This window comes from Mustela lutreola, chromosome 1 (genome assembly GCF_030435805.1).
Source record: "Mustela lutreola isolate mMusLut2 chromosome 1, mMusLut2.pri, whole genome shotgun sequence".
Taxonomy (NCBI): domain Eukaryota; kingdom Metazoa; phylum Chordata; class Mammalia; order Carnivora; family Mustelidae; genus Mustela; species Mustela lutreola.
Genome location: NC_081290.1, coordinates 178,453,827 through 178,466,683, shown reverse-complemented (window position 1 = coordinate 178,466,683; position 12,857 = coordinate 178,453,827). Strand labels below are relative to the sequence as shown.

Here is a 12,857-nt window from a genome sequence, read left to right as displayed (position 1 = left end):
CAAAACTCTTCAAAGTGTAGGGATAGAGGGCACATACCTCAATATCATCAAAGCCATCTATGAAAAACCCACCGCAAATATCATTCTCAATGGAGAAAAACTGAGAGCTTTTCCGCTAAGGTCAGGAACACGGCAGGGATGTCCATTATCACCACTGCTATTCAACATCGTACTAGAGGTCCTAGCCTCAGCAATCAGACAACAAAAGGAAATTAAAGGCATCCAAATCGGCAAAGAAGAAGTCAAATTATCACTCTTCGCAGATGATATGATACTATATGTGGAAAACCCAAAAGACTCCACTCCAAAACTGCTAGAACTTATACAGGAATTCAGTAAAGTGTCAGGATATAAAATCAATGCACAGAAATCAGTTGCATTTCTCTACACCAACAGCAAGACAGAAGAAAGAGATATTAAGGAGTCAATCCCATTTACAATTGCATCCAAAACCATAAGATACCTAGGAATAAACCTAACCAAAGAGACACAGAATCTATACTCAGAAAACTATAAAGTACTCATGAAAGAAATTGAGGAAGACACAAAGAAATGGAAAAATGTTCCATGCTCCTGGATTGGAAGAATAAATATTGTGAAAATGTCTATGCTACCTAAAGCAATCTACACATTTAATGCAATTCCTATCAAAGTACCATCCATCTTTTTCAAAGAAATGGAACAAATAATGCTAAAATTTATATGGAACCAAAAAAGACCTCGAATAGCCAAAGGGATATTGAAAAAGAAAGCCAACGTTGGTGGCATCACAATTCCGGACTTCAAGCTCTATTACAAAGCTGTCATCATCAAGACAGCATGGTACTGGCACAAAAACAGACACATAGATCAATGGAACAGAATAGTGAGCCCAGAAATAGACCCTCAAATCTATGGTCAACTAATCTTCGACAAAGCAGGAAAGAATGTCCAATGGAAAAAAGACAGCCTTTTCAATAAATGGTGCTGGGAAAATTGGACAGCCACATGCAGAAAAATGAAATTGGACCATTTCCTTACACCACACACAAAAATAGACTCAAAATGGATGAAGGACCTCAATGTACGAAAGGAATCCATCAAAATCCTTGAGGAGAACACGGGCAGCAACCTCTTCGACCTCTGCCGCAGCAACATCTTCCTAGGAACAACGCAAAAGGCAAGGGAAGCAAGGGAAAAAATGAACTACTGGGATTTCATCAAGATCAAAAGCTTTTGCACAGCAAAGGAAACAGTTAACAAAATCAAAAGACAACTGACAGAATGGGAGAAGATATTTGCAAACGACATATCAGATAAAGGACTAGTGTCCAGAATCTATAAAGAACTTAGCAAACTCAACACCCAAAGAACAAATAATCCAATCAAGAAATGGGCAGAGGACATGAACAGACATTTCTGTAAAGAAGACATCCAGATGGCGAACAGACACATGAAAAAGTGCTCCATATCACTCGGCATCAGGGAAATACAAATCAAAACCACAATGAGATATCACCTCACACCAGTCAGAATGGCTAAAATCAACAAGTCAGGAAATGACAGATGCTGGCGAGGATGCGGAGAAAGGGGAACCCTCCTACACTGTTGGTGGGAATGCAAGCTGGTGCAGCCACTCTGGAAAACAGCATGGAGGTTCCTCAAAATGTTGAAAATAGAACTGCCCTATGACCCAGCAATTGCACTATTGGGTATTTACCCTAAAGATACAAATGTAGTGATCCAAAGGGGCACATGCACCCGAATGTTTATAGCAGCAATGTCCACAATAGCCAAACTATGGAAAGAACCTAGATGTCCATCGCCACATGCAGAAAAATGAAATTGGACCATTTCCTTACACCACACACAAAAATAGACTCAAAATGGATGAAGGACCTCAATGTACGAAAGGAATCCATCAAAATCCTTGAGGAGAACACGGGCAGCAACCTCTTCAACCTCTGCCGCAGCAACATCTTCCTAGGAACAACGCAAAAGGCAAGGGAAGCAAGGGAAAAAATGAACTACTGGGATTTCATCAAGATCAAAAGCTTTTGCACAGCAAAGGAAACAGTTAACAAAATCAAAAGACAACTGACAGAATGGGAGAAGATATTTGCAAACGACATATCAGATAAAGGACTAGTGTCCAGAATCTATAAAGAACTTAGCAAACTCAACACCCAAAGAACAAATAATCCAATCAAGAAATGGGCAGAGGACATGAACAGACATTTCAGCAAAGAAGACATCCAGATGGCGAACAGACACATGAAAAAGTGCTCCATATCGCTCGGCATCAGGGAAATACAAATCAAAACCACAATGAGATATCACCTCACACCAGTCAGAATGGCTAAAATCAACAAGTCAGGAAATGACAGATGCTGGCGAGGATGCGGAGAAAGGGGAACCCTCCTACACTGTTGGTGGGAATGCAAGCTGGTGCAGCCACTCTGGAAAACAGCATGGAGGTTCCTCAAAATGTTGAAAATAGAACTGCCCTATGACCCAGCAATTGCACTATTGGGTATTTACCCTAAAGATACAAATGTAGTGATCCAAAGGGACACATGCACCCGAATGTTTATAGCAGCAATGTCCACAATAGCCAAACTATGGAAAGAACCTAGATGTCCATCAACAGATGAATGGATCAAGAAGATGTGGTATATGTACACAATGGAATACTATGCAGCCATCAAAAGAAATGAAATCTTGCCATTTGCAACAACGTGGATGGAACTGGAGCGTATCATGCTTAGCGAAATAAGTCAAGCAGAGAAAGACAACTATCATATGATCTCCCTGATATGAGGAAGTGGTGATGCAACATGGAGGCTTAAATGGGTAGAAGAATAAATGAAACAAGATGGGATTGGGAGGGAGACAAACCATAAGTGACTCTTAATCTCACAAAACAAACTGAGGGTTGCCGGGGGGAGGGGGTTGGGGAGAAGGGGGTGGGATTATGGACATTGGGGAGGGTATGTGATTTGGTGAGTGCTGTGAAGTGTGTAAACCTGGTGATTCACAGACCTGGGGATAAAAATATATGTTTATAAAAAATATATGTTTATAAAAAATAAAAAATTAAAAAAAAATAATAAAATAATAAAAAATTCCTCATAAAAAAAAAAAAAAAAAAAAAAGAACCTAGATGTCCATCAACAGATGAATGGATCAAGAAGATGTGGTATATATACACAATGGAATACTATGCAGCCATCAAAAGAAATGAAATCGGGGCACCTGGGTGGCTCAGAGGGTTAAAGCCTCTGCCTTCGGCTCGGGTCATGATCCCAGGGTCCTGGGATCGAGCCCCGCATCGGGCTCTCCACTCAGCGGGGAGCCTGTATTCCCCTCTCTCTGCCTGCCTCTCTCTCTACTTGTGATCTCTGTCTGTCAAATAAATAAATAAAATCTTTAAAAAAAAAAAAAAAAAAGAAATGAAATCTTGCCATTTGCAACAACATGGATGGAACTAGAGCGTATCATGCTTAGCGAAATAAGTCAAGCAGAGAAAGACAACTATCATATGATCTCCCTGATATGAGGAAGTGGTGATGCAACATGGAGGCTTAAGTGGGTAGAAGAAGAATAAATGAAACAAGATGGGATTGGGAGGGAGACAAACCATAAGTGACTCTTAATCTCACAAAACAAACTGAGGGTTGCCGGGGGGAGGGGGTTTGGGAGAAGGGGTTGGGATTATGGACATTGGGGAGGGCATGTGATTTGGTGAGTGCTGTGAAGTGTGTAAACCTGGTGATTCACAGACCTGTACCCCTGGGGATAAAAATATATGTTTATAAAAAATAAAAAAATTAAAAAAAAAAAAAAAAAAGAATATTACCCAAAGAATCAAGAGAAGAAACCTATTGTATTAAGGTAACAATAATAGTCTTGTGTATAAAGGAGAAGAATCTTGTAAATTATAATTGTATTATTATTATTATTATTATTTTTTAAAAAGCCTATGCAGAAAGGGAAAAGAGAGCTTGGTAATGATGCTGCGGACAGAGTACCTGGACAGCGATGTGATGTGGCTGCCTTCCTGTTTGGCAACTGAAAAGAATAAAGGTCTCTAGGAAGTTTTAGCGGCACAAGCCTCCTGCTGGTTGCCAAGCTCAGGCACCCACCCTTTTCTTAGTGACGCTAGAAAGAGAAAAGCCAGACCCACATTCAGTCAATAGAAGTTAGAGGTCAAAGTATAAATCATCCAGGGAGTTCTGCTTGGAGAAGTCCCAAAGGAGGATGTGAAGAGGACTTTGTGAGAGTGGGACAAAGGACCAGGAGGAAGAGCTATGGCCATGAGCTTGTACTTAAGGGTCTGGTTATGGGCCCTGTGGTTTGGGGACTTCCTAGATACTCAGACCCGTCACTTCCCCTGAGGACTTGCTCAGTCATCGTGAGAAATGTACGCGCATTACTTCAGCGGCTCTGCTTCTCCTGTGTGGAAGAACAGCCTGGATGGGGACAACCTCCTGGTGGTGTGCAAGTCAGCTGACTAGCGATTTTACCAGACTGACGCTGGAACTGTTGGTCTTCCCCTTTACTAAACTTAACTCAGAAACCAGGATCAGTAGACAGAGAGGTAACACTACGAACAAGACAGTTCATAATGTTAACAGAATATTAACACACCTTATCCTATACATAGAACATTACTGTTGTTACTGCTTTCAGACCATAATTTGTTCCACAAAATGAAATGAATAAGTGACACCAGAACAAAAACAGAGCTCGCACCACCTTTCCAAACCCCCTGGTTTTGCTCATTTTTTTTAAGATTTCCATATATGTTACCTCTATGGTGCTTTTCTTGACTCCCTGGTTCCTGACTTTTCTTCCTGAACCCTTGCAAGTATTCTCACATTCTGGGTGTATTTCTATCCTAGGACCGACCCTACTGGGTTCACCCAGGAAGAGGACTGTCTGAAAGCACATGACCCCGTACTGCAGTCAAAAAAAACAAAAGCGCCGACTTTCCTAGGGGAAGAAAGGCCACACTTCTCCAAAATGAGGCGTCAGAAATGAGCTGTTAGCTTCACATAATCTGGAAAACTAAGTCTATCCCTCTTCTCATTTAGATTAAACACAAATAAAGGAAAATCTATTAAAAAAATCAGAGGTAGGAGTCGTATTATAATATTAGTTACACTGGAAGCCTATATTAAACAGAAGCTGCTAGATGTATGTCAAGTCCGTGGGCAGTCAGCCCACCGATGGGCAGAACTCCCTGGATGATTTATACTTTGACCTCTAACTTCTATTGACTGAATGTGGGTCTGGCTTTTCTCTTTCTAGCGTCACTAAGAAAAGGGTGGGTGCCTGAGCTTGGCAACCAGCAGGAGGCTTGTTTGGACAGACAACCTGATGAGGGTCTGCTCAGATCTACCCGGTCTTTCTCCCCCAGTATGCTCTCAATCTGTTCTTCCTTCTGCTATTCCCCTGTATTTCAACTTAGAATGATTTAGAACCTGATTATGATTTATATGCTCATAATTGATTTAAATAAAATCACCGAGTCCTCTTCTCAATGCAGTGAGACTGTATTTCTCTTGAGATACCATTCAACCTCCCCATCCTTTTTTATGGGTACAGGGTTTTCAGTAACTGGCTTACTGGCCCTCATGGAAGAGATGTCCTTATATCTGATAATAATTTTAAAATATCAAGAAAATTAGCACAAGAAAGTTATTTCCCTCCTTTGTGGAACACGCAAGTCCAGCATCAATGTTCTAGAAATCCCCAAATTAAGTTAAAGGTCTGTAAAATGGCCCACCCTGTGTGTGAAATTTGGACCTGTTTTATCAGCAATATTTAATTACTATATTGGACATACAGTGACAAGAGTCCGATTAATTAGCCCAAAGACTAGCATTATTCATTCTTTTGGCACTGAAGCAATTCTCATTATAGTGAAGCTGATAGAGGAATGATAAATGACAACAGGCTACTAAAATTGTTACTATCTACCGAGTCCAACTGATGCACCCCCCAAACAGAAGTGTGCAGAAGAAAGCACTGCAGTGATGTGGACACAATGTGGAGCGTTATCAAAGTGTCATGAACCCTGGGGTGGATCTGAGAACCCCCCTTTGGTGTCTAATGAAGCCAAAATACAGGTCTCTGCTAGGCAAGAACATCCAGGTGCTTATTTAGAATAGTGGTCCTCAAACATGACTGTCACCAAAATTACGTGGATATTTTTCTAAAGCAAGACATTCTTGTGTGTTTCTCTCTCCGGCTTGCCAATTCCTCACCCAAGTTTCCGAGTTCTATGTATCTGAGTATCTCTGTGCATATCTCAGATGACCGTGATGCAGACCAGGGAACCACAGATTTAGAATGTAAGTGCTAATACACTTCAGCTTCCTCAGTGTAACTATGTGTTTCAAAGACGTTGGTCCAAGTCAAGGTGTGACATTATTTGAAGAAAATAGTATTGATGGTCCTTTTAGAATAGTATTTTCATTGATTATTAATTAGGCATAAACATTCATCTTTAAATTTCTGTGTTTACCAAAGTTAACTGGAATTACTTTTTTCTTCTTGTATTTAATCAGCTGCTTGAAAATTCGTAAGAAAAATTAATCGTGAAAGGCCGATTTGCCTGCTATTTCATTTTTTAAATATAAAAGTTTTAAGATTTGGATTTTTAAAATACCTTTCTGACCTCAATTGATCAAACTGCAAAATGTTCCCTCAAATGCCCATCTGTGTTAATAGACTAGATCTACCCAAATCTGCCTGATAAGATTTTGTGGTAAGAGAAGCGTATCAAAGATTCTATATTATTCACATACTGTCTAATTCTGATGAGAATATTCACGAATGATCTCTTTTCTGAGATTTCTACAGAGAAAGCCACTTGTAGTATGAAAGTTTAGCTTACTAAGAATTTTGATCAGGAAATGTTGGCTCAGGGCAAATAATTTTTCTGTATATGTTGAGATGATCATATGATTTTTCTTTTTTGCTTAATGTGGCAAATTACATTAATTTTCAAATGTTAAGCCAAACTTACATTTCTGGGATAAAATCTACTTGATATTGATGGATTATCCATTTTATGTATTGTTATATATGATTTTCTAAAAGTGTTATAAATGTTGCATTGGTATTTGGCACTGGTCTGTAATTTTAATTTACTATAATATCTTTGATTATTTTGATATCAGAGTAATGACAGCATTTTAGAATGGGATGGTAAATCCTTCCGCCTCTTTAACTTTCTAGAAGAATCTGTATAAGATCGGCACTAGTTCTTCCTACGTTTAGTAGAATTTACCAGGAAAACATAGGAATGGAGGATTCCTGGTAGGAAGATTAGTAACTAAAATTCAATTTTGTTAGCAGATACTGAGTTATTCAGGTTTTGTATTTTTTCCTGAGTGAGGATGACGGCTAAGTTTATGTGTGAACTCGATTAGACCACAGGATGCCCAGATACCTGATCAAACATTTCTGGGTGTTTCTGTAAGGACATTTTGGGGTCTGATTAATAACCAAATTGGTAGAATAGTTAAACCAACTTTGAAAAGATGACTGAAGACATACATTTTAAGGTTATTAGAAGTTTATAGTAATCAAGAGACTATGGAATTCTTTAAAATCAAGGGTCCTGAGAAAATTTTTGCTGGTGATATATGTCCTTTTTTTTTTTTTTAGATTTTATTTATTTATTTGACAGACAGAGACCACAAGTAGGCAGAGAGGCAGCCAGAGAGAGGTAGGGAAGCAGGCTCCCCACTGAGCAGAGAGCCCGATGCGGGGCTTGATCCCAGGACCCTGGGATCATGACCTGAGCCAAAGGCAGAGGTTTTAACCCACTGAGCCACCCAGGTGTCCCATGTTGTTTGTCTTTAAGATGAAGATTGTTTCATGGGTGTTAACATATGTGAACAATTGAATATGTGTCATTATTATATGTCAATTGTATGTCAATCATACTTCAATAAAACTATAAAAAATATCATACGAACAAGAGAGAAAAGAAATCTGGTTTGTTCCTTGGGTTAATGTGATTGTGCTTCATAGCCCTTCTGAATAAACTGCCTGATAGTTCTCCTCACAATCTAGCTCCTGCGCCCTACCCCAGACCAAGAGGATCAACATTTCAGAGTTGAAGTCCTTGAATTCAAAATTTTTTCAAAGTGCTTCTCCACTACATCCAGAGATTCTGATGTACTAAATGTTGAAATTTCCCAATCAAAATCTGAAGTTTTTCTGTGTCTGGATGCTTAAGAGATTTATTTTGTGGTCAATACTTTTTCAGTAATGGAAACATGATTTTCGTTTTATTTGGCTGTCCCATAATAAAATGTTTATAACTTGAATGGTGTTGCAACAGGTGTCCTATTTTCCATACTCAGGACTTTGCTCTGAGTGCAGACTCTAGGAATTCCCATGACATGAAAACAGGGCGATTGTTTTATTTCATCTGCAAGTCCCTCTCTTCTGAAAATATACCCTTTTTGAGACCTGAACTTTCCAAGGCCTCCATCATGAAAAGGAAGAATGGATAATCCGCCAAAGAGAAGAGACTTACAAATATAAGTAAAAGGAAGTATTTCCACTATTTTCAAAGTATAATTTTGGAACACTTGTAAATATAAAACGGTTAAGTGAAACATCATTCATTTATCCTCCCCAAATGCAGAAAGATTCAGGGAATAAGCTGGCATTTTTTTCTAAATGTTCTCTCTTCATATAATTGTTTATATGGTTGAGATCATTTTATATACAAGTTTTTAAGATTCTAATCTTTTATCTTAATATCTTCTTTCACAGCTATTTCCTTAGATAATTCAAAACTATTAGCATCATCCTTTCAACGACTTCATCTGAGTCAAGTGTATGAGGGATTTATTATTTCAGTAATCACTTTGCTATATTGCTACATTTAGGATGCATTTGCATTTTCAGTATTATAAATAATGCTGAAATCTACTGTGTTGCTGAAATAATTTATTAACTTACAGGTCGAAGGTTAGGAAAATGTAAAGTTCTTGATGCATATAATAAGACTGCTGTCAGAAAGATTAAACCAATGTAAATTTCCACTACTAGGATCTGATAAAACCTATGTATGAAATCTCACAAGGCTAAAATTTTATCCTTTTTTAAATTTGGCTAAATTGTTATGAATAGGCATGTTGCTTTTGATAGGATATTTTTAGTTATTAGACAAGGCAAAAAGGGTCACATTCATGGGCCATGAATATGAATATGCTAAAGCATATCAAAAAGAAAGCTGAAGTGCTTGATTTCTATCTTTAACCTTTTCTGTCTAATAGCAGAACTATCAGACCAATGGAATGATAATAAACATTATTAAGATACAATCTAAGGCCAAGAACTAGATGAAATAATTTTAGTAACACACGTAATTTTCTGAAAGATTTTAAGTTCTATACTGAAAGATTCAAAGACTTTATAAATGAAAAATGGGGAAACCTTCTCAGGGATGTTTAGCTGAGATAAACTAAAAAATTAATTACATTTTTAAATACATTGTAGCTTTAGTTCTCACCTGCCTGATCTAGCATGGTCTGTTACTACCGATGCATTTATATTGATTTCTTCCTCAACTACCTTACAGTTTTTGCTTTCTGTAGGTCAGTATGTGTGATGTCCGAAGATTTATAAGAACTTCCTTGTGACCTATAATTTCTACAGTTGTGAGCAGCGAGTAACCTCTCTCACCCCGTTGAATGTTTTACATGACGTCAACTTTGGGGAGCACTACAGCATGATCAGGGCACTGCCTGTAGGCTGCACCTCACCCCCACAGGCTGAGCCCCCCAGCAGCTGCTCTGACACCCAAGGCAACATCCTCAGCTCTCTATACCACAGGCTGGCTGTGCCCGCAGCAGAACAGCAGTACCTGCTCATAGGGGTACTGAAAAGATGAAATGAGTTTCCACGCATGGACTGAAAGCTTCAAAAAGTAGTGCATCTATATTAGTTTTCTTATTGCAATTTTCTCCTTCTCTCCTTTCTGCCCTCCCTCCTCTCTCTTCAGGATCTGTCTTCTTCTTCCTCACTCCTTTCCTGGCTAGTTTTTGCATTCCTTGATATGTTTGTAAATATTTTTTCAATATGTTTGCAATTTTTTTTTTCAATTTTTCCTTTCTGTTCAATTTTTCATCTTATTTTATATTTTTTATTTCTTCAATTTCCTTAATATGTCCTCTATGTTCTATCACTTGTGATATGGCTTATTTTATGCCATATCTTTTCCCCACTAGTAATGCGGAGGGGAAATGAAACAGCAGTCATCTTTTTGCGTCTAAATCACATGGCTCTTTCTCAGTGCATGGATTTCAGCCATTCACAGCATCTGTGAGCACACCTCACTCCACTCTTTTACTTCCTCCCTAGTGTCCTTTTTGGTAATGTATTGCTTTTTTTTTGGTTGGGGGAGTTTGTTCTTGTTTTTTTTTTAAACAGTGAATTATATTCAGCATAACATTATTTTTCTACTTTCTTTCAAGGATTACACCTGCTTCCATTTCTCAACAAAAATCATTAGAGCTTCATGACTAATCATTATTTAAATAATTATATTTATCTCCAGATTTTAGTAACATGTTTCCTACCAAGTTTAAGAATTTGGTAAAACTTTGTTTACTGAAATATATTTTCTTAGAATATAAAAAGTTCTTTCTGTACAGAGAGTCATGTGAATGTTATTCCAGATAAGTCTTCTTGTATTCATTTTTTGCATGTTTTTTTGCTCCAATTTTTCCTTTCTTCAGAAGGGGTAATTATTTATATACTTGACCAACATTATATTCAATAGTTAGAATAGCCACTCTCTCCTTATCTGGGTACAGCTCTACACTGGATGCTATTTTCTGCATTCTATCCTCCTGATATTTTACTTGGTTTTTCAAAAAATGTTAATTCCACTCCTTGAAATTGCTAATGCAGGTTGTTTTGATTTTGAAATATTTTTACTTTTCTCATCAAATGGTTTCCTCGATTTTGCCAGCTCCCTGTAATCTCTCATGGTTTCTTCTTTCTTTATTCCCATGATTCATTTCATAGAATTCATGGTCTCTTTAATTTTCTTACAAGTTCAAAAATCTGCTCCCTATCCCCCACAATTTCTAGGATATACATTTAAATGCACAGTTCTCACTAGTCTTCTCATGCTGTATTCCTTTTCATCATTTTTAAGAGAAATTCCATGATATTCTTCGTTGCTTTTGTTTTTTATGTTCTTCACCTCTGAATCTAGGCAGCTCCACTCCTGCCATTTGTTTCGAAATAATGTTGTCTTTTCTGTTTTCCTATCATGTTTCAATGGATGCTGTTGCCTTCTTATTCTTTGAACTGGGAGCTGGGAGCCACGGTGAGTTACTTCAGGGCTGCAAGGAGTGAGTCAGGCTCGCGGTGAGGCCCACTGCAGTCAGGGTTCTTCCTGTCTGTCCTCTCTCCTTCCCCTCAGCCGTGCTGTGGCAGAAATTCTCTGAGGGATGGAGGGTCGGTCTTCAGCTGGGAGTTTGTTTCCCCTGGGGGCCACCAGGGCTTAAGCCTCACGCAGCACATCTACTGAGGGCCTGTTACCAGGGCCTCTTGGAACAGCGACCTGCTTCTCACACAGGACACCCTGCGCCGGGTTCACAAGGCTGGGGTCAAGGGCCAGCATTCTTCTCCCGGCCTAGGGAAACTACTGCCTGGAACCTATGATGATTCAGGGCTAGGGCTATCAGTTTCTAAGAGTCGGCATCAACACAGTGTCTTTACCTTACCTTTATCTTATCCCAATGTGCTCTTAACATACTTCCTGGAAAGAGCCTTTTCAATTACGTGAACAAGATTTTGATTTTCTAAAAGGATAAAAAGTTAGACTCAGCCATTAGATACCAGTAAACGTGATGGAGCTCCAAGGGGGAAGTGGGGGACACGGGATCTCATGGCATGGAAGTCACTGCCTCCAAAACAAACCTCAGGAATCACTTCTCCTCATTCTCTTTTCCTGCTCTTGAAGTAGGTGAGGTAGTTTTAAAACCTGGTTCTCAGTAAAGTCCTTTGGAAATGTGTATGTGCAGAGCTCTTCACACAGTTACTTCCACTGTCTGATACAAGTATATCACTGACTCAGTTAAAGGGTGGCAGGAACAGCTGCATCTAACGCACTGTGTTTCCATCCTACGGCCGCCATTACTGCGAGCACTACTATGACGGTACTAGGACAAGGATGACTCCCGCTGCTACACCAGAGGAAACCAGGAAAGGAGGAGCACCTAGGACATTAGCCCCTCAGTAAAGCATGGCAGCATATCTTAAAAATCCCTGAACAAATCCTAAGAATCAAAACAGAAGAGACAAGAGCTTTCTAACCAGGGAAGTAACTGCTTAGACGTGCTGGCCGTCGAAAGAGGCCAACTTTTCTAAAGGGAAGAGTTTGTTAAGGATCCTGCCTACAGGATCTTGGCTTTTTCATGTTCCTCCTCGACATGGGTATAACTGCCCTGAATGCTGGCCACCATATTTTCAGAAAGCAAGAAGCAGACAATACGGTGACTATGGCAAACATATTGCACTGAAACGTGACATATATCCAAAACAAAATCAGAGGAAGAAAGAGAAGATGTCATACTTCCATTCAAACAAATTACCTGAATAGTTATAGAATGTGAGGCTCTACATCAGAACTAGACATGAGACACTAAGCCAGAAGTGGCTTATTCAACAAAGTCATGTAAACTTAGTATGTCCAATAGGAAGCCTACCTCAACACCTACGACATACAGTCTTGATTAATTTAGACACATCTTGAGTTTTCTGGATTTTTTGTTTTTTTATTTTTTACTGGAATACTGGAGTTGGGGGTAAAAAGGCACAAAGGGCTGCTG

General features: G+C 39.0%; 1 protein-coding gene across 10 annotated transcripts in view; it reads right to left on the bottom strand.

Moving 5' to 3' along the window:
• Window positions 1-12,857, bottom strand: part of GRIA4 (glutamate ionotropic receptor AMPA type subunit 4) — a 387,246-nt gene that overhangs the window by 341,543 nt on the left and 32,846 nt on the right. The window lies entirely within an intron of this gene.